The following is a 27,188-nucleotide window of genomic DNA, read 5'->3' on the forward strand; positions in this document are numbered from 1 at the left end:
GGAAATCCAAAAGGAGAAATTTGTATCTCAGCACGTTCTGATGTTCCAAAGATAAATAATAGCATGTGTTGAGTTTGGAAAGCTGCAGCTTTAGAGAACAAGCTAGGGCATAGAAATGAAGGTGAAAAAGATATAGACACCCCTGACAAATCCCAGTCCTATTGTGGTGATTGTGCTTTCTGTTTATAAGGAGTGGCTTAAAGATCAGGACGCTATGCAGCGACTGTACATGGGCCTATCATGGCTCTAACAACCTTGGCCCAATTTACTCCCCTTTCTTCTTTATCAATACTCCTTATCAATAGTACAGTAGAAAGTCTATAACTCAAATAATTTGTTCTCTAATAATTACATTATATTGAAAATTATATATTAATATTATAATCATAACATTTGAAACTAATATACAGGTCATTAAAATATCCTTACATTCTAAAACATGAAAGTGGAAACAAAATTTATTTTTCTGTTTAACATTCTGTGACTGTCTTCTCAGCCTCCTCTCCCCGAGGTGGTCATATCCACTCCAGTTGCTTTAAATATCCTCTATATTCTAAGACTCCCCAGAGCTCACTTCTGAATATATCTACCAATTATTTTGATATCTTTATGTGGATATATCACAGGTATCACAGTTTAATAATAAAACTAGACTTTTGATTTCCTACCATGCCAGCCAAAATAAATATTTCCTTCCTAATTGTTACTAAAAACCAATAAAGTGCTCCAGCAGCCAGTGAGTGAGTGTAGTTGGTGCTGTGCTTGCTACCAGCTCTACACTCCTCTTCATCTATCAGCAAACTCCATTTAGGAGTCTACTTTCTAAATATATTCCTCATCTGTTAATTTTTCCCCATCTTTACTGCCTGTGCTCTAGCTCAGGTTACTCTTAGCACTAGCTCATATTAGCACATCAACCGGCCTCCTTATGTCCATTCTTGATGCTCTGAAATCCAAATTTCCTATTGAAGCCTTGGGGATCGTTCCCAACCCTGCCCTTCTATGCTGATTACTATGCTGATTATTTTTAAGTACACATTAGTTACATTGAGAACCAAGTCAAAAATCGTAATGTGACCTGTAAGGCTTTGCATGATTCATTACTGCAGTCTCAACTCCAGCTTCTTTCCTACTTCATCATTGCTTCAGTTCTCTGTACCTCGGGAGTGACAGGTTTTGTGCCTCAGTGCCTTAACACAGGTTGCTTCTCTGTTTTTAACACTACCCACATCCAACACAGGCAGTGCCCATCCCCCACCCCAATCACCTGGATAATTACTTTCAAACTTCAGATATTAGCTTAAATACCACTTTTTTTTTTTTTTTAAAAAAAAAGGTTTTTCATTGACTTTCCTGTCTGAGCTAGGTTCCTCTGTTATGCACTCTCAGAGGCATCTCCTACTTGTGAAAGGTCTGTAATTAATTGGTGGCTAGGCATCTTTTCCATATTTCCATATTTATCTTTTCCTTTAGTTTGGAAGCCAGATCAGGCCAGGTACAATAATTGCTTTGCTTGGGGCTATATCCCTGTATAAATATTTATTGAATGAATAAATGAAGATCTCAGTATAGATAATTATTTGGGTAATTGAATATGTTCTTTCATTCACATGCTTGAGCTGGCTTCTCCAGAGTATATAACAAAAGGATCTGATGTAGGGAAAAGGCTGTAGGACCTTGGGACTGAAGTGGTCAAAGTATACAGATTTTGGATGAAGAGCAATACCTGCTTCGAAAAGCAAAATTTGGCATTTATGCAAATTTAACACATCATATGCCAGTTTATCCATAGGGTTGGTGAGAATATACAAGATTCCTATAAGACTGATTTCACTATTTTTTTTTCTTTTTAAACAAAACTCATTGAATATCTATTTGCCAGATACCATGCATGGTGCCAAATATATAGAAATAAAATACATCATTATTGCTTGCAGAGAACACTCAGTTGAGACATAGATAAAAAGACCACACATAATAATAGTGTGATAAGTATATTTGAGGTGTGTATAGGCTACTGTGGAAACAGGTTTGGGGGAAAGTAATTTGGCCTGAGTTTCCCGGAAGAAAGCACACTTAAAGTGAGTCTAGAAATTATGTAGAAAGGAAGAAAAAGGAAATTATTTTAATTTTTGACTGAGATCTATTTTATCTTTCTGTGGCAATAATAAAGTGGCAGACTTAAGCTCTGACATATTAACAATTATATTAAGTATGAGTGATCCAAATGCAGCACTTAAATTACAGATTGGAAGAATGGACAAAAACCAACCAACCAAAAGAAATGTAACCCAACAATACCTTGTCTAAAGGAAACTACTTCAAATATCAGGATATACTTAGGTTGAAAGTAAAAGGATGGAAAAAGATACACCATGTATATTAAGCCATTCTCGCACTGCTATAAATACCTGAGACTTGGTAATTTTTAAGAAAGGAGGTTTAATTGGCTTATGGTTCTACAGGCTATACAGGAAATATAGCAGCATCTGCTTCTGAGGAGGCCTCAGGGAGCTTCCAGTCATAGTAGAAGGCAAAGAGGGAGCAGGCTCATCACATAGAGAAAGAAGGACTGAGAGAGAGAGAGTGGGAGGTGCCGCTTTTAAACGACCAGATCTTGTGAGTACTGACTATTGCAAGGACAGCACCAAGGGCATGGTGCTAAACCATTCATGAGAAATCTGCCCCCATGATCCAGTCACCTCCCACCAGGCCCCACCTCCAACACTGAGGATTACATTTCAACAAGAGATTTGGGCAGGGACATACATCCAAACTTCATCAAGTAGTCTCTAGAATTTTACGTTTTATTTCCTATTTTTAGGGCTTATCATTCCCTATTAGAAAAGAAAAATAAATATAGCTTCTTCCATAGTGCCCACATTTCTTGAAGAAACCAGACTGGTAATGCATCTTCCTTTCTTAAATAAGGAAACTGAATTCAGAATTCAAACATAAGCCCCATTTCTGTCAATTTATTGGGATCTAGTATGAGCTAGCAATTGGTACTTTTTGCCTTTACATTGATATATAATAGAAATACTTTCCCCTGCCACAAAAACAGTGGGAGTGTCACCATCTTGACCAGATTGTGCTGTTTTCTGAACATGTCAATCCTCCACACGAATACAACACAGACCAGTTGTGTGTTGATGTCTCCTATAACCTCTCTTTCCCACCTGCACCAGCCTCCTGGCCATTTCCCCCAATGTATCATGAAACGACTTCTCTTCTTTCCCCTTCAGTGACCTCAAATTTCATTTCCACACCCCACCACAAGGCAGTGAGTGATTTAAAATATATTCTGTTAATTATTGTGGTTGCAATATCTAAATTGAGACTTTTAAAAAATGTAATTGCACATAGCAGTTGCCTGGGCTTCTGTTAAATTGGAAAGTTCATGAAAACTAATAAATATCAAGAATTTTAAATATTCATGAAATTTTCTTTTTTTCGGGTTACCCTAGAGATTCACTCATAGCAAGAGGCCACTTAGCTGGAAATTACTGAAGCAGAAGAAAGGGCATCACATTTATTTTAAGCTATATGCATTGATGTATTTTGTGGATACAATTGAAGTTTCTTCTTATCACATAAAGCACCTGTCATGCAGTTTTTGCATTTTAAAAAATCCCTGAAATTCTGTAACTGTTCCAGTCTGGGGGAACTGAGACACTGAGACAGGTGGCTTAAGAGGAGAAGCATATGGGCTGACTATGGCTGTTCTCCCTCGGGCTCTAGCCCAGTGTTCTCAGGGTACTTGTGTGGTGTGTTGTCTTTTTGGGCTTTTAGAGACTAAGCGGGAGATTATGCCACTTGCACCACCATTCAGAGTGTGAATTGTGAAGAGGCAACGTATAAATCTGTTTAACGAAAGATACTGTCTTAACCCAACAGATTTGCTTCCTCTTTAGACCTTATTTATTTCCACCACTTCTATACTCATCCAACTTGGAGGGCATGGAATCTTCATTGATTCTGTCTTCTCCCTCTTTTTTAAGTGTCCAATGACAGTGTTTTTAGTATCTGTTCCTGCTGTTTGATTTTTATGGCCACTTTCCCTGTCTAGGCCCCAACACCGTCTGTTTGGATGATTACACTGTTAGGCCTCCTCATTTTTTCTTCCCTGTAACTCAAACCATACCCTTGCTGCATCATCTTGCTGAAACATTGTTGTCTTTCCTAAATTTTCATTTTATTGTCATTTAAATTTGAAGTTTCCATGAGGCTTCTATCTGCCTCCAATTGTTTATAATGAATACTTGGAGATACACTGAAACATTGGAATTGGGTAATGAATATCCATACACCCTCCACCAAGATAAAACAGTTGTTAAAATTTCATATTTGCTTTATCTCTATTACTGTCTTTACACACACACACACACACACACACACACACACACACACACACACACACACAATATTGCAGAACCAACTGAAGCTTACTTATATACACAGGGAGTTTTCATCTCTAAAAGCTTCAGGATGCCTTCCTTAAGATCTGGATAATTTTCAGTGTACAAGTCATACTTTTTAAAAAAAATGGTAATGGTAAAACAATTACTAAAAACTTTTAAATAAGTGATGTAAAAATGAGGATAAAGTATAGAATTTCAAGTAATGAATAAATGAATCTTATAGACTGGTCTGTGGCAAAAAGGTTTACTTTGGCCTGTTTTATTTGTGCAAATAGCATACTTTATTTATATTAATATTATATGTAAGTCCAAGTGTTGTATGAAGGTAACAATTTAGCTACATACTCTCTTCTAGGCTTTCCATTTATTTTGTTCTTTGGTCATTTCCTACCAACCTGGGGTCATTTTCCATTGGCCAACTCTGCTCTTTGGCTGTAACTTTTATGGTGAATCTATACAGCATTGGCTGTCTGCTACTTCTTCCCAACTTTATTCTGGTTATACCACCATCATCCTTCCATATTTGATGATGGAAATGGCAAGATGTAAAAACTGGGAGTTGTCATCTGCCACAGTCCCCACCCTGAGGAGAAAACCAGCCAGGCTATTAATGGAAAGGATGAAGCCAGTACACAGAAATGGAGTTCCTGGTTCCAGTCATTCCCAAGATCTGGATGGATAGTTAACTTCCCCTGGCCTGCTTATATAACCCTTCCTTGTATTCCATGACTTAATAAATTATTATTATTTTTTGCCTCAGCAAATTCTGGTTGGATTTCCATAACTTTAAACCAAAAGTCTTAACTAACTCTATATGTTATTTCTTACACTAAGCCGTAACTTCAAGCAAATTTTAAATCTGTTGACACATTTGTCTCATTGACACTGCCCTACCTCTTTTATAGTCCAAACTCCAGCAGAAACCAACTTAGCTGTGCTTTCTCCATGAGGCTTTTTTGGTCCGTGATTATCTTTATCTAACTGTATCACTTATAATCTCTATTTGGTGAGTCAATATTTGATAATAGGTCATTTTTAAATTAGATTCTAATTGTTTCTGGTGTGTTTATCTTGTCTTTCTCTTGAGCTTATGAATTTCTTTAAGGCATAGGTACTGTATTCACCCATTTTATGTCCCAGAATGCCTTGTGCTCAGTAAGTGCTCTATAAAAGCATGTTGGTTCATAATATGTTATGAATATATATATTAAGGGAAGTATCCGAGGAATTAAGTATCTTTTGTTATTTATGCATTTGCTCCCAAAATGTTCAGGATAATTTAAACAATATTTACTTGACTTGTTATTATCTTCCTTTTTTTGCTAATTTTCCTAGAGTTTTATAATGTTTAATTATCTAAGTGCATTGCTATGAAACATAATCTCTCATTCTGCCTTTTTCTTTGTGCCCATAGTATGTCCCAACATATGTTTAAATGGGACTAATGGATAGTTGTCTGTCTCCTTGTGAGAGTAAGCTCCGTGGACTGTATCTCTTTGTTCTTCTGCTGTGTCCTCATGCCTCTCACAGTGCTAGACACATAATAGGTATTCCAACATTCTTTTTCATTAAAAAATATTTAAGATATATGAGTTTGGGGTAAATGCTGATGGTGTTCAAATGAATAGGAAGATGATGACTTGAGTGATACCGTAAGATGCTTTGAGTTGGAGAACTGTCAGTCGATCATATTAATATACTGAAGTACAATTCTTAAACCTGGGGCACTTTTCAGAGTCACTTTCTTTCCCTGTTCTGTACTTTTGTTTCTTTCCATTTCTGCCTTTATTTTTGTCTCTTATTAGCACTGAGTTTTGTCACTTTTTGGTCTATGATGATAACCTTATGCCTTCTCACTCCTGCTCACATTCTTTTTCTCACTTTCGTTTATTTGTTCACTTCGCAGTACTAATTTAAATGTCCTTGGATTCTGTCTTCCCAACATGAATCCTTTTTTTTTCTCCTCAAAATACTGCCCAAGGGCCTCTGACTTATAAAAACACATTTCTAAATCTATATTGCAAACAAGTACATTTAATTATTCAGTCTTCAATAATTACCAAATGAAAGTTCTATTTTTCACAAATAGCATAACAAATGAGGGCAATCAATCAACTGCTTTTTGGTACTTAAAAAAACTGGGTGACCATCTAAACCTCAGTTCATGGTTGTGATGTTGGGCAAGAAAGACCTTGGGGAGTTTGAGACTTGAAGGAAGGCCTGTGCGGCTGCCCTGGAGAGCATGAAGTGAGAGGGTGGTGGTCTGAGGGGTGGTTAAGGGAGGTGGGACTCAGGGATGGTCAGGGTTCTGTGTACTCACACGGGCATCTGCCTTTCATGTAACCAGTAGGACTCATTCTAGGGCTGCATGGTTTGGTGGCTAGAGCATGGAGTTTAGTGTGATGGCAACTGTAATTTAAAATCTATTCTTCCCCTTCTGGGGGGTGATCTTGGGGAAACTCATTAAACTTCCTCTGGGATAGAATTACACCCTTTAGAGTTATTGTAAGTATTAGAGATAATATGTGTAAAATACCTAATTCAACAGATACTTATCAATAATTATTAGAGATTACTTTTAGTAAATTAAATCAGAAGTACAAACCTTTTATTTCATTGATTTATATACTATGAGTAAGGGTTGAATAGGTAGGGCGAGAGAAAAGGTATATATCCATTTTATAACTTTCTAATAAATGAGGCCAGATTTGTTTTTTAATGAAAACAAATTGTGCTTCCTGTAAATTCACTTTAAAAAGTACATATGTTTCTGTAGTAAGAAGTATTAAAGCATATTGTGCAATAAAATTACTGTTTTTCTTTTAAAACAACCTAGAAACAATATTGTCTTTGGAACATTACCTAAAGCAAGAAAGCAAGAAAAATATATTTGAAAGCCAAAAATCAGTGAGGTATTCATCTGAGCTTTGACTTTTCACTATTGTTGATGCTTTTTGTTTTGAATTCAAACAATAGTTTTTATTCTTCTGTTCAGAAAATCTTAACATGAGCTAGAATATTCCCAGCATACTAATAAGCCAACAAATACTGGCTGTGTTCCTGTGGAAAACTTTTTATTGAAAAGATAATGTTCTTCTTTATGCGAAAAACAATAATATTTTACAGCTCTCTTTTTCCTTTGCTAGCCTTGGCATTGTGTTGGACAGTGTGACTTTGAACAGTCTTTTTAGAATTCTGCTGTCAGCAGATGAATTTTTTTTTTTTTTAATACTTACCTCAAAGGAGTAGTAAATTATGTTTGTCTCTAGTATTGCAGTTACCACTCCACAACAGAGAAGGGCATTAACATTATAATGGAGGCAGCGGATTGATTAATATATTGATTAGATCTGGAAGATTGTGTTCTGTGAATTTGAGGCTGGTTGAGTTCTCAAATTGGTAGGGCATTTCCATCTAAATAGTTAAAAATTTTCTGATGTTAACAATATTCACAAGTAAAACAACACTTTACGTGACTTTTGTTAAAAGATGAGATGAAAGAAACTACACATTAAGAGAAAAGTGTCTGGAAATTATTTACTATTTATTCTCTGTCTACAAGCAGGAAGCAGAAGAAAGTCATGAATTATAAAGGCCAAACAGGATCCATCAGGAGTTTACTAAAAATTCCTAGTCATGATATAAATTGTGTCCAAATTAAAGTAATACATCAAATGAAAGTTTAGAATTGGTGGGACAAAAATAAATCAGAGTGTTATATAGGAATTATTTTTAGTCCACTTTGGTTGTAACTAAAAATAAAAGATTCAGTCACATTAAAATGATCTTTTTTCTCTGTGCTTCCCGAGCCTAGCTAATGGCAGGAAGGCATCACCCCTGGACTTGTATTGAGTTCACAGTAATTGCTTCCTGAATAGTTAGGCCAATGGATAAATGTTTGCTTCTTGATCAGTTAGGTGGAACTGATTGACAAATGTGGCAAAGGCTAATAAGGCAGCCGTGTCTAGATAGCCAGCTAAATAAAAGATTTGAAGATTGCTCAGTTCTTAACCCAAAGCAGTTTGTGTTATTCTCTCAGGCTTTGTCAGAAGAGCAAGAATTAGAAAAATTTACTTCAGAGGTGGTAATTCCTTAAAGTCTATAACATCCAATAATTTAAAAAATATGATATGCTGAACTGCAAAATGGAAAATTATTCAATAGTCAAATAGAGAGATGGGCATAGAATACAACTCTCACATTCAGTACAACAAGGGCAGGTAAACATTTACTACGCCCAGAATCTCTTTGGCTTGCTTTTTGAAGGAACTGGGGGGTTTTGTGTGTGTGTGTGTTTTGTTTGTTTGTTTTGAGACTTGAGTTTTGCTCTGTCAACCAGGATAAAGTGTAAGTGGCACAATCACAGCTCACTGCAGCCTCGACCTCCTGCACTCAAGCCATCCTCTCACCTCAGCCTCCCAGGTAGCTGGGACTACAGGCACATGCCACCATGCCTGGCTAATTTTTAAATTTTTTGTAGAGACAGGGACTCATTATGTTGCCTAGGCTGGTCTTGAACTCTTGGGCTCAAGCAATCCTCAGGCCTCCCCCTCGCAGAATGCTAGGATTACAAGCATGAGCCACCACACCTAGCTGGGACTAATTTGGTTTCAAGGTACTGTTTATAGGCAGAGAGGACATAAACATAAAAATATAAGGCAGGATGTCATAATATGCTCTGTTAACATTTAAAAGTGCTGTGGGAACTCAGGGAAGGAGAGACAAACTTTCAATTATAAAGGGACTGATTTCCCAACAATTTACTATGTAATTACCTGCTTTTTGATTACCATATTTTGATTGCCTACATAACAGAGGGTGGCTGGAAAGTAATAGAAATTTTCTTTGCTATTTGTCTCTAGATAGAAGTGTAGCTAGTAGAATTTAAGCAGGAAATAGGAACTAAGATTGGGTTTGTATTTTTATATTTACATGTTCAGCATAGTAATGAATTCTTCCACTTCTATTTTGTTTTTATTTTTAAATCTTTAAGATTTCAAACATAGAAACAAAGTCGATATGTAATGGGTACCCATGTGCTCACCACTGAGATTAATCAAATATTAGCTTTTTGCTCTGTTTGCTTCACATTTGTCTCTCCCTCTTTTTAAAATCAGAAGTTTAAATTTAAATTGTTTTTTAGAGATAGTCTCGATCTGTCTCTCAGGTTGGAGGGCTCACTGCAGCCTCAAACTCCTGGGATCAAGGGATCTTCCCACCTCAGCATCCTCAGTAGCTGGGACTATAGGTGTGCACCACCACACCCAGCTGATTTTTAAATTGTTTTGTAGAGATAGGGTCTCACTGTATTGCCCAGGCTGGTCTTGAACTCCTGGCTTTAAGTGATCATCCTGCCTCAGCCTCCCAAAGCACTGGGATTACAGGTGTAAGCCACCTTGCCTGGCCTCTCTCTGTTTTAAGAAATAAAAATCAGAGATAGAATCAAGCCTCATTTTCATCCCTTTTCCTTCCTTACCCAGAATTAATCACTGTCTTGAATTGGTGTCAGTCATTTTCTGTTTAAAATACTGTAATAGATGTATATACATATTATACATATCCTATTGCAGTTTTCTTCACTTAACATCATGTTTGAAGGACTTTCCTTATTGATATATTTGCATCTCATTAACTTACTATGATTACTGCATAATATTGCATTGTATATATAAGCCACACTGATTGTCAGGTAGGCTTTATCTTTGGCTTTGTAGTACGCTGGGTGCAATGATCTGTTTGGTAGGTATGTCCTTTTAGAGGCATATAACAATTTATATAGGGTTCAGACAAAGAAATGGAATTGCTGAATTATATGGTATGTACATTTTCAACATTTCTAGGTCTGTTTAAGTTCCCCTCAAAAGCAGTTGTACAGTTTGCATTTTCATGGTTAATAGTGCAATATTTTTCATGTTTTTCCTCTTCTATTTTTCTTTTCTGGGAGTTTGTGGTTGTTGTTGTACTTACTGTAGTAATACTTCAGGACCAGTTACTGTTCTAAGCACATTGAGTATATTATTTTATGCAATCCTCTGATAACCCTGTGAGGTATATCTGTTAGGCAGGTGCTGTCATTGTCCTCATTTCATAGAATGAAATTCAGGCAGACAGGTAGTGTAACTTGCCACGATGATGTGGGTAGTGAGAAATGGAGCCGGGATTAGAACCCTGTCTGTTTGGCTCTTAAAATAGACTATACAGCCTCTCTGGGAAAAGGGCCCATCCTTACTCATGAAGTCAGAGCACATTTTTGAAAATAGCAGTGGTAATTGAAACAATTACTCTTCTTTTAAAAAATGTGAAGAAGAGAGCATGATTAAAAATAAATAAAATAAAAGTAAATATTTAAAACCTTAGTTTATGGGAATCTCTGAGCCCAAAGAAATTGCATGAAGAATTTTTGTGTATTTATGAGTGCGTGCTTTTCTTTGTTGGGGGCGCAGTTGAGATGGGAGTGAGGAGAGATCCATACGTAAATAAGATTCTCAAAGGGATTAAAGAATTACTGTTCTGGTATTAAGAGGAGAGATCTTTTACATGGAGTTGCATCACTGAATCACCAAGATGGACTGACTTTAAAAGTTCATTTATGTTTCCTTCCAGGAGGACGGTAGATGAGTCTACTCTAATGGATGCTTCTGATCAGATGCCCCTCCCACTTCTCTGTCTCCTTCTCTCTTGTATTCCATGCTCTAGTCAGGCTTTCCTCTCTGCAGTTTCTGCCAGCTGCTACCTTAGGCTTCAGTAATTTTTCTCTCTCTGCCTGGAAGTCTCTTCTCTCTGGACAGCTTCTGCTTGCTAAGGTGAAGAGAGACTTTCTGGTGTCACCTTTCACTTCTATCAGGAATCTTTCTGGACTTTCCCAGTCTGGGCTTTGTGTCTTGCTATGTGTTCCCAAAGCACATGACTTATTAATGCAAGCTTTCTTCATGCTCAGTTGTAATGACATACGGATTTGTCTGCAACCTCCTGCTAGACTTTCCAGTCCTATGGAGTATGGTCTATTGCTATTTTGCTGTTTGGCTGATGGTCAGTGCCTATCACCTTGATTGACAATTATTAGGTGCTCAATAAATGTTATTATAAATAAATGAATATTATTTCTGTTTACCTGGTTATTGAAACTCAAAAATCTCAGTATCATTTAAAAATTTCCCCATCTCAATATTGTGTCATTTGCCAGATCCGAAATGCTTTTGCTTCTGATCCTCCTTTGTCATTGCCTCTGCTCTAATTTTGGTTTTCTTTTCTTGCTCCTAAACTATTTCAATAGCTAATCCAGTTTCTGACTGTCTAAGGCCATTTTACAAATTGCTCCCAGAGAGGTCTTTCTGTACCAAAAAGGTCTTGTCACACACGGCTCAACCTTCCTTACATCAGCAGCGGAATGAAATCCAGTCATTTCCATTGTTCCCAGGCTTTTTTCTTGCTACAGCTGACTGTCATTCCCTTAACATGGCATTTATTTTTCTAAAACTTTTGTGCTTTTTCTCACGCTATTCCTTCTTTCTGATGTACCCTTGACTCAACTCTAGGTTTTCAAATCTACTCTTTCAAATTCAGTCTCAATTATTTCCTACTTGAAAATATCCCATATTCCCTCATTTAGAATTCATATTTCCCTCTTCTCTATCCCTATAATACTTTGTTTGTATAATTTTGTATGCCTTTCCCATTAGATTTTGAATTAATTCAGGTTGAAATTGGGGAATATTAAATATACTTACATACACATCTAACATAGCTAGCTACTAACTCAAAGAAGGTGTTGAATAAATAGAAGCTGTTATGCCGTATACTCCTACTGGACCTGGCATTTTACTTAATTCCTGGTCAGTATTCATGTTTACTGAGGCAAATTTAATTGATATCTTAATTTTTAAAAAATATTGAGATGCTACCTACGGACTTTTCTTTTGTACGAAATGTGTATTGCACATGTGTTGTGTCATATCTGCTTTTTCCTTTAAGATATTTCAATTTAATATTTTTCTTATTTTGCTTAAAACTTCCAGGCCTTCCTGGCAATATAGTTGCTGTCTGCTAATGCTGTAGACTGTGTCTCATTCATGCTCTGCTATTCATGCTGTGCTATTCATGCTGTGCTATTCTTTAAGGCACTCAATGTTCTCATAGCACCTGAATTTGTATTTACCGGTCAGTATTCCTTTCAGATGTTAAATTACAGGGAAAACCGTACAATTTACTAAGGTGTCAGAGAAACATTGGAGAAAATGCTCCATCTAATTCTGTTTAAATCTAACCACTTTCCCCACTCTCCCAGCATGGTGTGTCTCATCTACTTAAATGAAATGCTGACAGAAGGTTTCAAACCCTTTCTAAAAGACATGCCGAAGCTTGTATCTTGCAGTTTCTGAGTTCCATTTTTTTCTTCATTGATCTAAACATACTTTACACATTGATAGAACAAGGAGAGAAAGGCTTCTGTAAACGGGAAAAATGGATATTTCATTAAGTTTTCCCCACTTTATTCCACTGTAAATAAATTATGTGAGTTTACCAATGGAATCCCAAAACAACAAAATAGTATATGGACTGTTGTTGCTCTCTATCAGGCTATTGTTTGTGTGTTTAGTTTTCTTTATAAGAAGCTCTCTTAACCTATCAAGAGACTGTTGTGAGAAAAAAACAAATAAAACAACAATCTTGGGAATGAAAGCTAAGTTAATGAAAAATATAATTATTTCAAAGCATACTGAGCATTAATTTCCCTGTTAACTCCCTGCGGAGACAGGAGCAGTCACATTGATATATTGACTACAGTAAAATAACATAGGAATACTCTCCTGTTTACATTATAAATTGGCATCACATTCTGGAAAGCATTTTAGCAATGCACATCAAGAAGCTATGAACAGTTCACAGCTTTGACCTATTATTTCTCCTCCCCAGGAAACAACTGTAAATTTAGACAAAGGTATATGAAAATATATTTTGATTAAAGCATTGTTTCCAAATGTGAAAAATTAGGTCTAAACATACAGTAATAAGAAAATAGTTAATAATAACCCATAGAATTTTCTTAAATAAGAAACAAGATAATTTTAGAAATATTTAGTACCATGGTTGTGTGTTTGCAATATAATCTTAACTGAAAAACACAGCATATAATATTCTTTTTTCTGTTGAGACGGAGTCTCGCTCTGTCGCCCAGGCTGGAATGCAATGGCGCTATCTCAGCTCACTGTAACCTCCACCTCCTGGGTTCGAGTGATTCTCCTGCCTCAGCCTCCTGAGTAGCTGGGATTACAGGCACCCACCACTATACCCGGCTAATCTTTGTATTTTTAGAAGAGATGGGGTTTCACCATGTTGGCCAGGCTGATCTCGAACTTCTGACCTCAGGTGATCTGCCCACCTTGGCCTCCCAAAGTGCTGGGATTACAGGCGTGAGCCACCACACCTGGCCATAATATTATTTATTGGCTAATTTTCTTTTTCCCCTCCTACTTAATACATGCTCACTGTAGTTGTCATGTCATACATTTTGGTGAGTCACATAGTATCCCCTCTCCAGAATGGCTCCTACTGATATAGTCAATATTAACAATTTGGTGAGTTTCTTGAATACATTACCGTGCTTATACAAATGTAGACACAAGTAATCACAGGGACACAATATGATCTGAATTTTGTAGGTCTGCTTTTTTCAGTGTGCTTTTAAAAGTGCTGGATGGAAATCAAGTTAACTCTGAAAAATGGGATTAGGAAATATTTTTATTTTTCTCTATAGTTTTTTGTATTTTCCAAATTTTCTGTGTAGATCATGTACAAAACAAAACAAAACAAAACAAAACAAAACAAAAACTCTCTAATTAAATGTATTAAATGTACCCAAACCCTGAGTTAACCAGACATTTCTAATACGGGAAGGACGCAGAAATAAATGAGCAGAAAATTGAAGATAACAGTAATTTGTTTAAAATAATAATAGTAACTATCAGCAGATCTGGTAGCCATCAAAGGTCAGCTTTCATTTTTGTCAGTATCTTACCTCTCTGATTCTCTGGGGTGCTTGTGCCTCTAGGGGTATGCATCAGGATTTGGGAGTAAGCCATAAAATATCAATGATATTGAAGATAAGCAATTTCAATTCTTACTGTTTTAGTAAGAGAAACAGAACAATTAAATATGAACCGAAGAAGATGGCTTTAGGTCATATCCCTATCCCTTCAGGATATTACCTATTTATCATTTTAGGTCAGTGGTTCTCAATCTTGGCTGTGCACTAGAATCATCTGGAACCTTTCAAAAATATGCTTCTCTGGACTCCATCCATCTGCAGTGATTTTGACTTAATTGGGACTGGGGTGGGGCCTGGGAATGTGGCAAAAGGTTAGTCTCCTAGGTAAGTCTAATGTATAGCCAGGGTTGAGAATTGCTGTTCTGAGCCAAGAGAGTTAAGCATTCTAGAGAAGGTTAACAATAGTAACACATTATGAAAATTGATAATCTTGAGGTTATATAAGATTCTCATTCAACATTTCATTTATTCAAGCAATCAGTCATGCATTCAGAAAATAAACGTGTATTTAGAATACTAAATGTTTTTTTCAAAGAAAACACGTTTTCTAGAATGTTCTTACTAAGACAATAAAGTGAACAAGCACCTTTTAGATATACACTAAGAGTTCATAAATGACTGATTTCTTGCTTAACATTGTTAGCCAGAATAATTTAATTATACAATTCTCTAAACTCTCACTTTACCTGTAATTTTCTTGGTACTATCAGTCTCTCCTTCTGACTTGTAAACATATTAAAGGCTACTAATTTATTTGTGTCTCTCTCAGTGCCTAGTACAGATCTTGCATATAGTAGGTGCTTAATAAAGTATGTAGCATTAAGACTGCACAAAACAAAGGCTCTAAAACTTTCTTGGTTCACAGTCCCCTCAGTGTCTCAGTAGTATTTTGGTAACAAGACAACTTGATGTCTAACTTAGTAGTCATTTGAAAAAAAAAAAAAACATATTTGCTAATTGCTTAATGGGGTATGTGTGCACAACTTTGCCAACGTTGGAATAAGATTGAACATTTCCACCTTCATTTTCTGCTCAAATTTATTTTCATGAAGTATTTACTTTCTATCAGAGCAGTTACTGAAAACACAGCTTTACAAAGAACAATGTCATTTAATTGAACATAGTATGATCTAATGCTGAAATTGTAAACTCCCTGAAGTTTATGATGTCTAACAGATGTTAGTATTATTGTGCTTGCATGGAAAATTTAAAATGTCTTCTGGCACCCCTGTGAGTTTGTTATATCACCTTTGGTAGCTTTGAGCATAGTTTGGGACCTGCCCCAAATCTCAGGCTTTTGATGATTTTCTGTTCTAGGTATGACACAGAGTTTATTTACTAAGTTTTTGTCCATTATGTTGTTCATTTTAGATGTTCAACTGACAAGCCTGTATACATTCTAAGAAAAGATTGATCACACTGTTTCTTTTCGGCATTAAAGATATGGAACCACTAAAAATAGGTACTTAAAAAAAAGGGACTTAACTAGATTCAAGGCACTGTGCTCATATATGCTTTACAGTACCATTTTTTTATTCTGTGATCAACTGTTTCACATTTTAATGTTTTTGAAACTTGAATGCATGATACAGTGATCAAGTTTTGAATGCATGAAACACCATGCATTCATGTAGTAAATGAATGTTTACCATGCAGTAAAGAAAACTTCTCTGCTGCAGGATAGAGAGGACTGGGTTGTCCGGTGGCATAGGGCATAGATAGAGATGATGGCCTTTGGGCTGTACTAAACAGTTCTCTTGGCAGGAGGTGGAGGTCACTGGCCATCCCAGTTGGTACAGACAGTTAACCCTATCTTAAAGCTCATTCTATTGAAAAGTGTTAACATGGACTCCAATAATGAGTTCAGTCTTACCCCATTTCCCCTGGCTTAGAGTTGTGCAGCTCAAAATAGTAATCACACTTTACAATTATTTGGTGTTGAGGATATTGCATCCTTTTTAGGAACTTTGGGGGAATATTTTTTTGTGGGCATTTTCAGTTTTGGACGATAAATCCTTTTCAGGGTATTAATTATATAAATAGTAATAGCTTGATTCTCCTTTTGGCCTGCAGATGATATAGTCGTCTCCAGACTTCATTCATCAATTATACTAAATTAGGAATACTTAGGGGCATTGAGTCATTAAGTTGCAAAGGAGGCTAGGGTACTCTGTATCCAATTCAAGTAATTCACACTTAATTCATCCCCAAGGGGGTATTGTACCCTAGCAAATGGATCTAACCAGATTTCCACTGTTACATTCATGAGAGGGAACATTCAGTAATTGTTGATTCCCCAAAGGTCCTTTTGTCTCTCTCATATAGTTTTATCAATAATTTGAAACACCTGGAGGATGAACAATACTGTTAAAAGATTCCCAACAAATGACTCTTTTAAATAGTAATTTATTAGAAATAGTCTGTGTGAAATAGATTTGGTAATTCTATATTCAAAAATTTGTTTTCTCAAATGAGACTTTCCCCCTTATGTCTGTTTTTTTAATTATTTTCAACTGTATTATTTATTCTCATTTTTATTGCCAACTTCAAATTTGGTTCTAGTATTTTTCCAATTAATTACTTAAAGTTGGGTAACAGATAAATGATGAATTTAATCTTCATATGTTTGTTTTTCTAAGGCAAAGCAACAATGGTGGTCCTAATCTTGCATTTTAAATCCTTTTTTAACCTCAAAAGAATTAGTATATTTACTGAAGAAGTTGCTGAAGGAAGAAATGGTAAAGAATTAAAGAATTTGTACTTTGCTTAAAGTACAAAACTTACAAATGTTCTGTGCCAGAAATGATTGCTTACCCATCTTCTTGTCCCACCCTCTACTTCAAGGCCGTCTACCTCATTTCACACATTTGCATCTCTCCTTGCAATTATTAAGTGGTTTTGAGCCAGTAGTCCCATCTATTGGTATAAGAGTAAGGAGTTCTTTCATTAATTCAAATATTCATTCATTCAGAAATAAGTATTGGTATTTGAGGATACAGTAAATAAAATGAGAATGTCCATGACCTTATAGAGTTAACATTCTAGTTGGGGAAACAGAAAATGAACCTAATGAGTAAGTTATATATGTGTTAAGAAGGTAGTATGGAAAAATATTATGGAAAAAATAGATCAAAGTTGAGAAGTGGGTTAGCACAGCAAGTTTGGTTGCTCTATCCTTGCTTGTCATGAAGCCTGGAGCTATGATTGTCCTTGGCCGGCTTCTGGGAATGTGGCCCTCAGAGTGTTCTTTATTTTACTGGTTGATAATGATATTTTATATATCTGGAGCAACGGGGTATGCTGTTCCAGCTTGTCAAGACTTGTTAGGATCATTTAGCAGGATCATGATATACACATGATTTATGCTGGGGGTCCTGTGTTTTTGCTGCCCTGGCTAGTTATGTTACAGGAATGTGTCCACATGACCAATGCCTTGACAGCTTTGGACCCTAAGACTCAATTGGCCTTCCCTATGTAGAGACACTTTGCCTGTGTCCCTGCAGCTCACAGCTAGAAGAAATATGTTTTTCGTGTTGTTTTACTCTTCATCCTTTACTATAATAAAGCATAATTGTGAGTATAACCTATCAAAGGACATTTGATTCCTTTTGGTGAATCACCAGGCTTAAGGTGGTCTTGGGACCCCTGAAACACGGGAAAGTCAGATTGGGAGGACAGGAGTCATGAGAAGTGTCATTTTGACAAAGACTTTTAGAAAGTGAGGGAGTAAGCCATTTGGATTTCAGAGAGAAGACAATTCTAGGAAGAAGGAATTACCTATGCAAAGACCTGAAGGTGAGAGCGTGCCTGGAGTGTTCAAGGAAGTGTAAGAAGGCCATTGTGGATCGGAATGGATGAAGATAAAGGAGGGGAAATGAGCTCAGAGATGCAGTGGGCTCAGAAAAGGACATTGAGTGCAGAGGATGATGTCAGTTAGCACATGCTTGCTGAATGAATTGCTAAATTCTCGTCTTTCCTCTAAGGAGGAATATCTTCTTATGTTTCATCAGCTTATGTATTTCTATTTTTGGCAGAGCCTTTACATATTCTTCTTAACCTCTTTGTTCTTTCCTCAGTTTTTAAGAATTTTTGCTGAGTAGGCCAGGCGCGATGGCTCACGCCTGTAATCCCAACACTTTGGGAGGCCGAGGCAGGCAGATCACGAGGTCAGGAGATTGAGACCATCCTGGCTAACACGGTGAAACCCTGTCTCTACTAAAAATACAAAAAATTAGCCGGGCGTGGTGGCAGGCACCTGTAGTCCCAGCTACTTGGGAGGCTGAAGCAGGAGAATGGTGTTAACCCGGGAGGCGGAGCTTGCAGTGAGCCGAGACCACGCCACTGCACTCCAGCCTGGGCGACAGAGCGAGACTCCGTCTCAAAAAAAAAAAAAGAATTTTACTTTCTCTGTCTTCTTTTCATCTGTTACGCCAAACATGACCCTGATCTTAGGTGATAACTCAGTTTGTGCTGTTTCGATTCAAAGGACGGGGAAATCAGTCATACCATGCCTCAGCGCAGAGGGGATATCTGAGCTGAGTCTCAAGGATAAGTATCTGTGATTGAATTCCCAGGTTCAGGGAGCTGTGCTATTCACTCCTTCCCCTCACACCCCATTTTCAAAACTCAATTCTGATTTTGTCTTCACAGAGGAGCGCTCTCACATTAGTCTGAGTTAGGTGCTCAGTACTTACATGGCAGTGGTGACCAGTGTTTTTTCAAACACTTAAAATTATCTTGAGCTTTCCTCACTGGGCTGAAGGCTCTTCTGTCTCTCTCTACCTAGTGCCATCACATGAAGTATCCTTAATAAATGTTGAATAAGTGTCTGAGTGAGTGAATAAATGCTTGTGATTCTAAGGAAGGATGAAAAATTGGGAAGAAAAAAAAAGTCAGGATGACAAATGCCTGTGGAGTGAGCTTGGACAATCTGTTTTAGGAGCTTGGGACAGTTGATTGATTTCCATTGAGGAAAAGGGTCCTTTAGGTAGGCAAGAAGGACTGGAGTCCAAATAGTAATGGCTCAGCTCTCTCATTTGTTCTCTGTTGAGTTGTCTATTGTGTGCTAGTTCTTAAGTTGTAAAGGCTCTTTTTATGTTATCCATTTCATTAGCTTTGGTGAATCACACTTATTTAAGCCTTCGGTCCTAATGGATAAAAAGTATATTTTATTTGCTCCATAACATTTTATACCTTTGGAGATCATGTCTTTATTCTCTCTCATTAATTTCTTCTTAGAATTGACATTTTCTCTGTAATAAATATTAGTTTACTGCAAGTAAATTTGTTTTTTATTCAAACACGCACATATTTTTTTCTTTTTCTTTTAAACCTCAAAGCCAATAAGAGTTTGGATCCAATCTGGGGCTTAAGCAATGAAAAGGAGGCTTTTCTATTTTACTGATTTTTTTTAATTCAGCACCCTTTTGTTTCTTTAAAAGAAGGAGGCTTGTGTGTCCATATTTGAAATGCTGCAGAGAGTAAACTGATTAAACCCTTCCCACCCCACTTTTCAGAATGCATAATAATATGGTCCTTTTTCTTTATAACCTCCTTCGTTGTCCTCAACTCTTTTCTGAACTTTCAGCCCTCATTCCAATTAAATAGGGAAATCGTGCTAGTACCCTGGGAGAAAGACTCGTAAAACTACTTTGATGATTTTTTTATAGTAGTAAAAATAAAATTTTTAATTTACTCTTTGCCAGGATACATTTGCCTTATATTTATTTAGGAAGTTTTTCTACTCCCTAGTATCATTCTTTAGTCAAAACTGTTTTTTCTAGTCAAAATTTCCAGGTTAAATATTCTTATGAAAAAAATTAGTATTAATTTCTGAAAGGAAGAGGAATCTTATTATTTACTTCTTGCTGTAATTATTATAGTAATGTAAAATATTTTTCAATGTCAACTGTGGGATTAAGCTTAAAATTTTTTACCCAATACTGGGGCTGGAGAGCTGGCTGTAATTTCTGGTGGCCCCTGCCGAAATCCTGCAATTTTCATTCCTTTTATCAGGTGCTTGGCCACTTCTGATCTCTTTCTCCTTTTTCTACCTCTCTCCCTTTATTCCTTCTCTCTCTGCAACGCCTCCTCTTCCCTCTCTCCCCCAACCCCCTTCATTTAGTAAGTATCCACATGCTAACTCTTATTTAGCTTAAGCTTTAGTATGACTCATGGCTGAGTTGGAAATAATAGGGGCTGTCAAGAACCTGACTTTTGCAGAGAGAAGATGCACAGAAAAGGAAAACATACCGGAATATATCATGTGTCATTAATCTGGTCAGTAAAGAAGAGGAGATCCCATTTGGTTGGGCTAAGGGGACATTTATTTGAAAAGGGGGCATTTGACCATACTTTGAAGGATAGGTTAGGATTTTGACAGGTAGAGATTTTTAAAAGGGCATTTCAGATGGAAGAAAGAGATGAATAATTATGTTGTAGCAGGCAAATGGGTTGTCTTGGTTAGTGACCAATGACCCATTTACGAGACAGTGTAGAACAGGGTTCTGCAAACTTTTTCTGTAGAGTGCCAGATAGCATTGTAGCAAACTTTGCCATTGTAGCAAGTGTAGCCATAGGTAATGTATAAATGAATTAGCATGACTGTGTTCCAGTAAAAGTTTACTTACAAAATCAGAGTGGGTCAGAGTTGGCAGGCAGCCTATAATTTGCCCATATCTGATATGAGTATGATGAGTGGGGAAAAACGACTGGAAAGGGAGGTGACGGTCAGATCTCAGAGGATTTTGAATGCTAGCCTAAAACGTTAGAAAACAATTGATATTATGTTTAGTGAAACCATGATGGTTATGTTTCTACTAATGGTTTAAATACATAGACATTTAAATTTGGAATTAAATTTGGAACCAGATTTCTTCAGATATTTATATATATAGTTATATGTATCTATATTATATTTATATAGATATAGTTTACAGGTATACCTACCTCTAAACTAAGATTTCTTGATAGCTGAATATTTTGTGTGAAAATGGTGGGTAGAGAGCAAACTAGGCCTCTGAATAGACCCCAAAGAAGCCTGATTTGGGAGATAAGCAGAAGCCTGGTATCTTTTGGGTTCCTACCACAACATCTCCACAGAAAAGTCAGATCATGAAAAATAGGTGAGAATTCATGGGCAGGCCCTCAGATGATCTGGACTCAAAATGTTGACATTCTTCCTGTTAAAAAAAAATGATAGTGTAAACTGATAGCAAAGTAGATATTAGTGTCATTTTTTGATACTTAGAGGAATTTTTATACATATTCTAAATTAATTTCTACATAATTTCTAGAAAATTGTGTTAGATACTATAGGAAGTTCTCTTGTCTGTTTCAATATTGCTTTTCTACCTCCTTTATTGTAATATCAGAAATTCTGTATTTTTCTTCACATGTTGTTTCCCCTCAGAATTATACATCAAGGAAAGTCTGTTTTCTATTGCTGTCTGTATCCCCAATCCCCATCTCGTGCAGATCTGAGGAAAAGTAGGTAATCAGTAAACATTTGTTGAATGGATTCACGTAAATGAACATTTCTATTGTTTCCAACCAACTATTTTATTCCACTATATTTTTGTGTTCTTCATTTTTCCTAGTTCTCAGGATACATAAACCTCAATAAAAATTTTGAATTTATCCCATTAAAATATTGTTTTAAAAATTTGACCTATAGTCTGTTTATAAAATCTTTTTATTTTAGCAATGTATTCCTATAGGAGATTAAGTTGTAGCATATGAAATGAAATTATTATAGATACTTGCTTTTGAAACATAATGGAAACGAAGTAGGTGAGTTTTTGTACTGGATAAATCTGAAAATGAGGTGGCTTCTCCATGTGTATAGTTGTAACCTACATAATGGTGACAACATAATAGGATGATGTCAGAGTCTCTTGAAAAGAAGTGGGATTGTGATATTTTCAGCCCACCTACATAAAGACGTAAATGTCACCCAAATATATATAGTTAGCAGTATTTTTAAAGCCCTTTTGGACTTTTAGTTACCTATTTGTATTCCATAGGAAAACCATAATATAGTATTGGTTTTAATATTTTTTTCCAGAATATTCCTTTATACCTATTTATTATTATTTGAATTTTAGTGATTCTCACTACTTAATGATGCTTGTAACCATCTGCTAAATAGTTAAATCTTCTCCAGCAACCTCAGGACCTAGCTCACTGATACGTATTTTATTTTTACTTGTTTTTCTCAACATTTAGATTATATGTTTTCTAAGGGTGCAGTTGAATCATTTAATACTGAACCATTTTAAAATGAATAGTGATATGTTGAAAAGATGATTATGTGGGCAAGACATAATGATTATAATTAAGTGACAGAGAAAATAAATATGCTCATTGAAAGCTAAAAAAATACACTGAAGAAGGGTAGGTAGACAAAAGCACCTCCGGCTGAAAATCAGATATTTAATCATGGAATCTACCCTGTCTAAATGCCAAAGTATTTTTTTTTTTCTGGAGGAGAGAACTGGTAGAGGATTATTAGGGACATGTATTGCTTCTGGCTGACTGTGCTGCTTGCTTGATCAAGCTGTTGACACCATGGAAATCAGAAGCATCCCGTTTAAGTCATAAGCAGCTAATTCTTTATAACTTTTCCTTTTACTTGAAATAGAAAAGAGTTGTTCATACCTCATTTATTACTTTGACCAGGATTTCAGCTGAGGTTTTTTTTTTTGTTTTGTTTTGTTTTGTTTTTTAAATGCTGCTTTTGCTGTGGCTTGTGCTAGGGTGAGAGACAAACCAAGTTTGAGGATGGGGAGAAGAGGCTCAGAGAGTCAGTGAATGAGAATTTCCTTCTGAGCATTGGTTGTGAGAAAATAAGTTAGTAAATATGATGAAAACCAAATCCCTAATGCTTTTCAATAAGAGTTAATGTGGTACATGGGACTTGGTGTCAGAGGGACTTGCCTGTGAATCCTGGCTATAACCTTATTAGCTGTGCAGTTTTTCATTTTTTGTTTTTTGTTTTGTCTTGTTTGTTTTTGAGACAGAGTCTCTCTCTCTCTCTCTAGCCAGGCTGGAGTACAGTGGCACGATCTCAGCTCACTGCAACCTCCGCCTCTGGGTTCAAGCAATTCCCCCGCCTCAGCCTCCTGAGTAGCTGGGACTACAGGCACTTGCCACCACACCTAGCTAATTTTTGTATTTTTCATAGAGACAGGGTTTTACCATGTTGGCCAGGATGGTCTCAATCTCTTGACCTCGTGATCCACCTGCCTTGGCCTCCCAGAGTGCTGGGAATACAGGCGTGAGCCACCACAACTGGCCAGCTGTGCAGTTTTAATCTCAATTTCCTTGCCTTAAAATTGGGAAATGTCTTACAGGTGTGTATTAGGATGAAATTGGACAATATGTGTAAAGTTTCCAGCACTGGGCTGTATATGTGTGTGTGTCACACAAGTAAACATGTATGTATGTATGTATGTATAAAACCTGTAATTTATTATGTCAGCTCTAACTGAGTGGCATTAAGGAGGAAACAACTGCAAGTCAGTTGTTTCCATTTTGAGCTAGCGAGGACCCTGTTAGTCAGGCCTGTATTATGCACTAAGTCTACTAAGCACTTTAAGATATAGATATAGGCGATCTCATCAGAGAGGGAGATTATGATTTGGATCATCAAGACTTGACCTTTGCAAATCTATTTTTTTCTAAATATGATATTTTCTTATCAGATTTATATTAACATTATTGCATGTGAAAAAAATAAAATCATCCATTCTGGATTAGAAAACGTTTTAGAAAACATTTTATAAATCAAATCCAGCTTCAGAATGTCAGGAGGGTTTTAGTGTGTCTTATTTTGGCAACTGTACTTTTACAAGGATGAAACAGATGGAATATGCAGTTTTTTTTTCTTTTGCGAATTTAGCTTAAGATCTTACCACACATTGAGATTTGTCTGTAAATCCAAAGGCTCTGAGAATCTCTGAAGTTGATCTTTGAAACAAATGAATTAATAAAAATTCCCTATTGAATATGCTGTTGAAGGAGCCATTGTAGGTACATTTGCTTTGAATAAGATCTCTTATTGAATTGGAATAGAGATCCTAATTCCCTTATGAGTTAGTTATGTTCAGTTTGTCTCTCATGCGGTTTATCATGTTTTTGGTACTCAACATTATCCTTAATTCCTTCACATTCTGTAACAGGTATCAATGTCTATAAAATAGTGGCCTAGTAAATAGTATCCTTTATTTACAGTTGTACATATTTAATGTGCTTACTTAAGGAGCAAGCAACAGAAACAAACTCTGGCTACAATAAATGAAAGGGCTTTCTAGGAAAGATTATTATGTAGTTCACAGATCAGCTGGAAGGGCTGCACAACCCAGCTTCTGGAAGGAGAGGGACTAGGGAAGCACTAGAAAGCACAATGGTAAGGCCTCATAGACTTTCCAAGGTAATTCAGTTCCAGCAACCATTAGCATCTCTGTAACTGTATTCACATTTTGAGGTCCTGATAGAATCTATCTGGCTTATATTAGTTGGGTGCTTTATGCTAGTGGCTCAGTAAATTTTGACTGAAGGATTAGGGGCTGGGTGGCTGAGAGAATTATTTCAAATTGAGCAGCAGCTACTTTTTCTCTACACTTATAGTTTTTTATACTATCCAACTACTTATCCAAGAAAGCCCATCATGTCATATATATCAGGGGTCTGAAACCCCTGGGACACGGACAGATACAGATACTGAGACCTATCAGGAACTGGGCCTCACAGCAGAAGGTGAGCGGCGGGTGAGTCAGTGAAGCTTCATCTATGTTTACAGCCATTCCCCATCACTCACATTATGGCCTGGGCTCCGACTCTTGTCAGATCAGTGGCAGCATTAGTTTCTCATAGGAGCATGAACCCTATTTTGAACTGAGCATGTGAGGGATCTAGGTTGCATGCTCCTTATGAAAATCTAATTCCTGATGATCTGTCACTCTCTCCCATCACCCTGAGATGGGACCATCTAGATGCAAGAAAACAAGCTCAGGGCTCCCGCTGAGGGGAGTTGTATAATTATTGCATTATATATTACAATGTAATAATAATAAAGTACACAATAAATGTAATGCATTTGAATCATCCTGAAACTATCCCCTAATGTGGTCCATGAAAAAATTGTCTTCTCTGAAACCAGAGTCTGGTGCCAAAAAGGTTGGAAGCCACTGATATATCTTACTATTATAACCTTTTTTTTTGTTGTTTTTTAAACCCAAGTGTTATATTTTCCATTTGAGTTTGAGGACATGGTTTGGCATGAGTATGTGTGTATATGGCCAGGGGGTGCTTTTTCTTTTTAATTGATGTTTTATAAGAATTTAAGTTCTCAATGATGATTGCAATCATATATTACTTGAGTTAATTTAGTAGTGTCACCCCAAGCCCCACTGTTCCATAGTTCCAAGATGGCTTTGGAGTCCTTCGTGGTGTTGGCAGTGGTGAATCCACATGGGTCTGCAGCCACCTCAGTTCTTGCCTTCCTGGAAGAAAGAATTCAACTGACGGGTGTAAGGCAGAGAGACACCAAGGCAAGTTTTAGAGCAGGCATGAAAGTTTATTAAAAGGTTTTAGAGCAGGAACAAAAGTAAAGTGCATGTGGAAGAGGGTCAAGCAGGCAACTTGAGATTCAAATGCACGGTTTGATTTTTGACTTGGGGTCTTATGTGTTGGCAGCTTCCAGGGTTGCTTTACTTCTGTGATTCTTCCTGCGGAGTGGGCTGTCTGCATGTGCAGTGGCCTGCTAGCACTTGGGAGCGGCTGCATGTGCAGTGCGTTTATTGAAGTTGTACACATGCTCACTTGAGGCATTTTCCCTTACCAGTTAAGTGTTCCTAGAGGAAGGTCATATTTCAGTTAAACTCTGCTATTTTACCTTTTAGTGCACATGCTTGGGCCCACTCACCCAACTCCTGAGATCTCATCAGGAAGCTGCTGATCACCAGTTTCAGATTTTCTATCTATCGAGAGACAGCCCTTCCCTGGTGCTGGTTGTGACCAATTATTATTATAGAGAGACAGTTTAACAACTGCCTGAACATTGCCTGATGTTTGCCTGACATTCCTGGTGAGGGTGGGTCCTCTCCTGCCTTGCTCATATCTGATTACCGACTGTAACAGTGCGTGTATTTGAAGGCTGACATGCCCTCTTACCATCTGTGAGACTTTGGTCAATTTTCATGACCTATCTGAATCTTCGTTTTTTAAAATCAATAAAATGGATTTGATGTTACAAATTTTACAAAGGTATATTGAGATTTTTGTGATCTATACATAGAAGACTTGGGATATAACTGACCAATGGGTTCTTCTTGCCTACTTCCCAGTTAGAGCCAATTTATCAAGGCAGGGGAATTGCAATGAAGAAAGAGTTTAGTTCACACAGAGCCAGCTGAACAGAAGATCAGTTTATTTATTATTCAAATCAGTCTCCCCCAAGAATTTGGAGGTTTTTCAAAGATCATTTTGTCACAGGAGACTTGGGGTGTCACTTTGCCAGCCAGAAACCTTTGTGGCTGGTGGCTCCTTTGCCCAAGTTTTGCTCAGGCCCACTGGGCTTGTTCTTCCCACTTGGCCCAGGAGGCTGCATTCAGCTCACACTATTGGCCTGGATCCCATGCCTGCCAAGGGTGAGCCAGGCACAGAGCATTGAGGGGTGCATGAGTGAGTGAGTGTGGGTGAGTGAGGGGTGTGTGAATGAG

General features: G+C 37.0%; 1 protein-coding gene across 2 annotated transcripts in view; it reads left to right on the plus strand.

Annotated features, from left to right (window-relative positions):
• FAM171B (family with sequence similarity 171 member B) overlaps positions 1-27,188 on the plus strand; it is a 72,903-nt gene that overhangs the window by 12,498 nt on the left and 33,217 nt on the right. Inside the window, exon 1 of one of the 2 annotated variants that reach the window (XM_034954627.2) lies at positions 25,995-26,018. The exons of the other annotated variant lie outside the window; for it this stretch is intronic. The gene's annotated coding sequence lies outside the window, so the exon portion shown is untranslated. Of the gene's footprint in view, positions 1-25,994; positions 26,019-27,188 lie in introns of those variants that run through there. 2 annotated transcript variants of the gene reach the window in all.

The sequence above is a fragment of the Pan paniscus genome, chromosome 13 (assembly GCF_029289425.2).
Source record: "Pan paniscus chromosome 13, NHGRI_mPanPan1-v2.0_pri, whole genome shotgun sequence".
NCBI classification, from domain to species: Eukaryota; Metazoa; Chordata; class Mammalia; order Primates; family Hominidae; genus Pan; species Pan paniscus.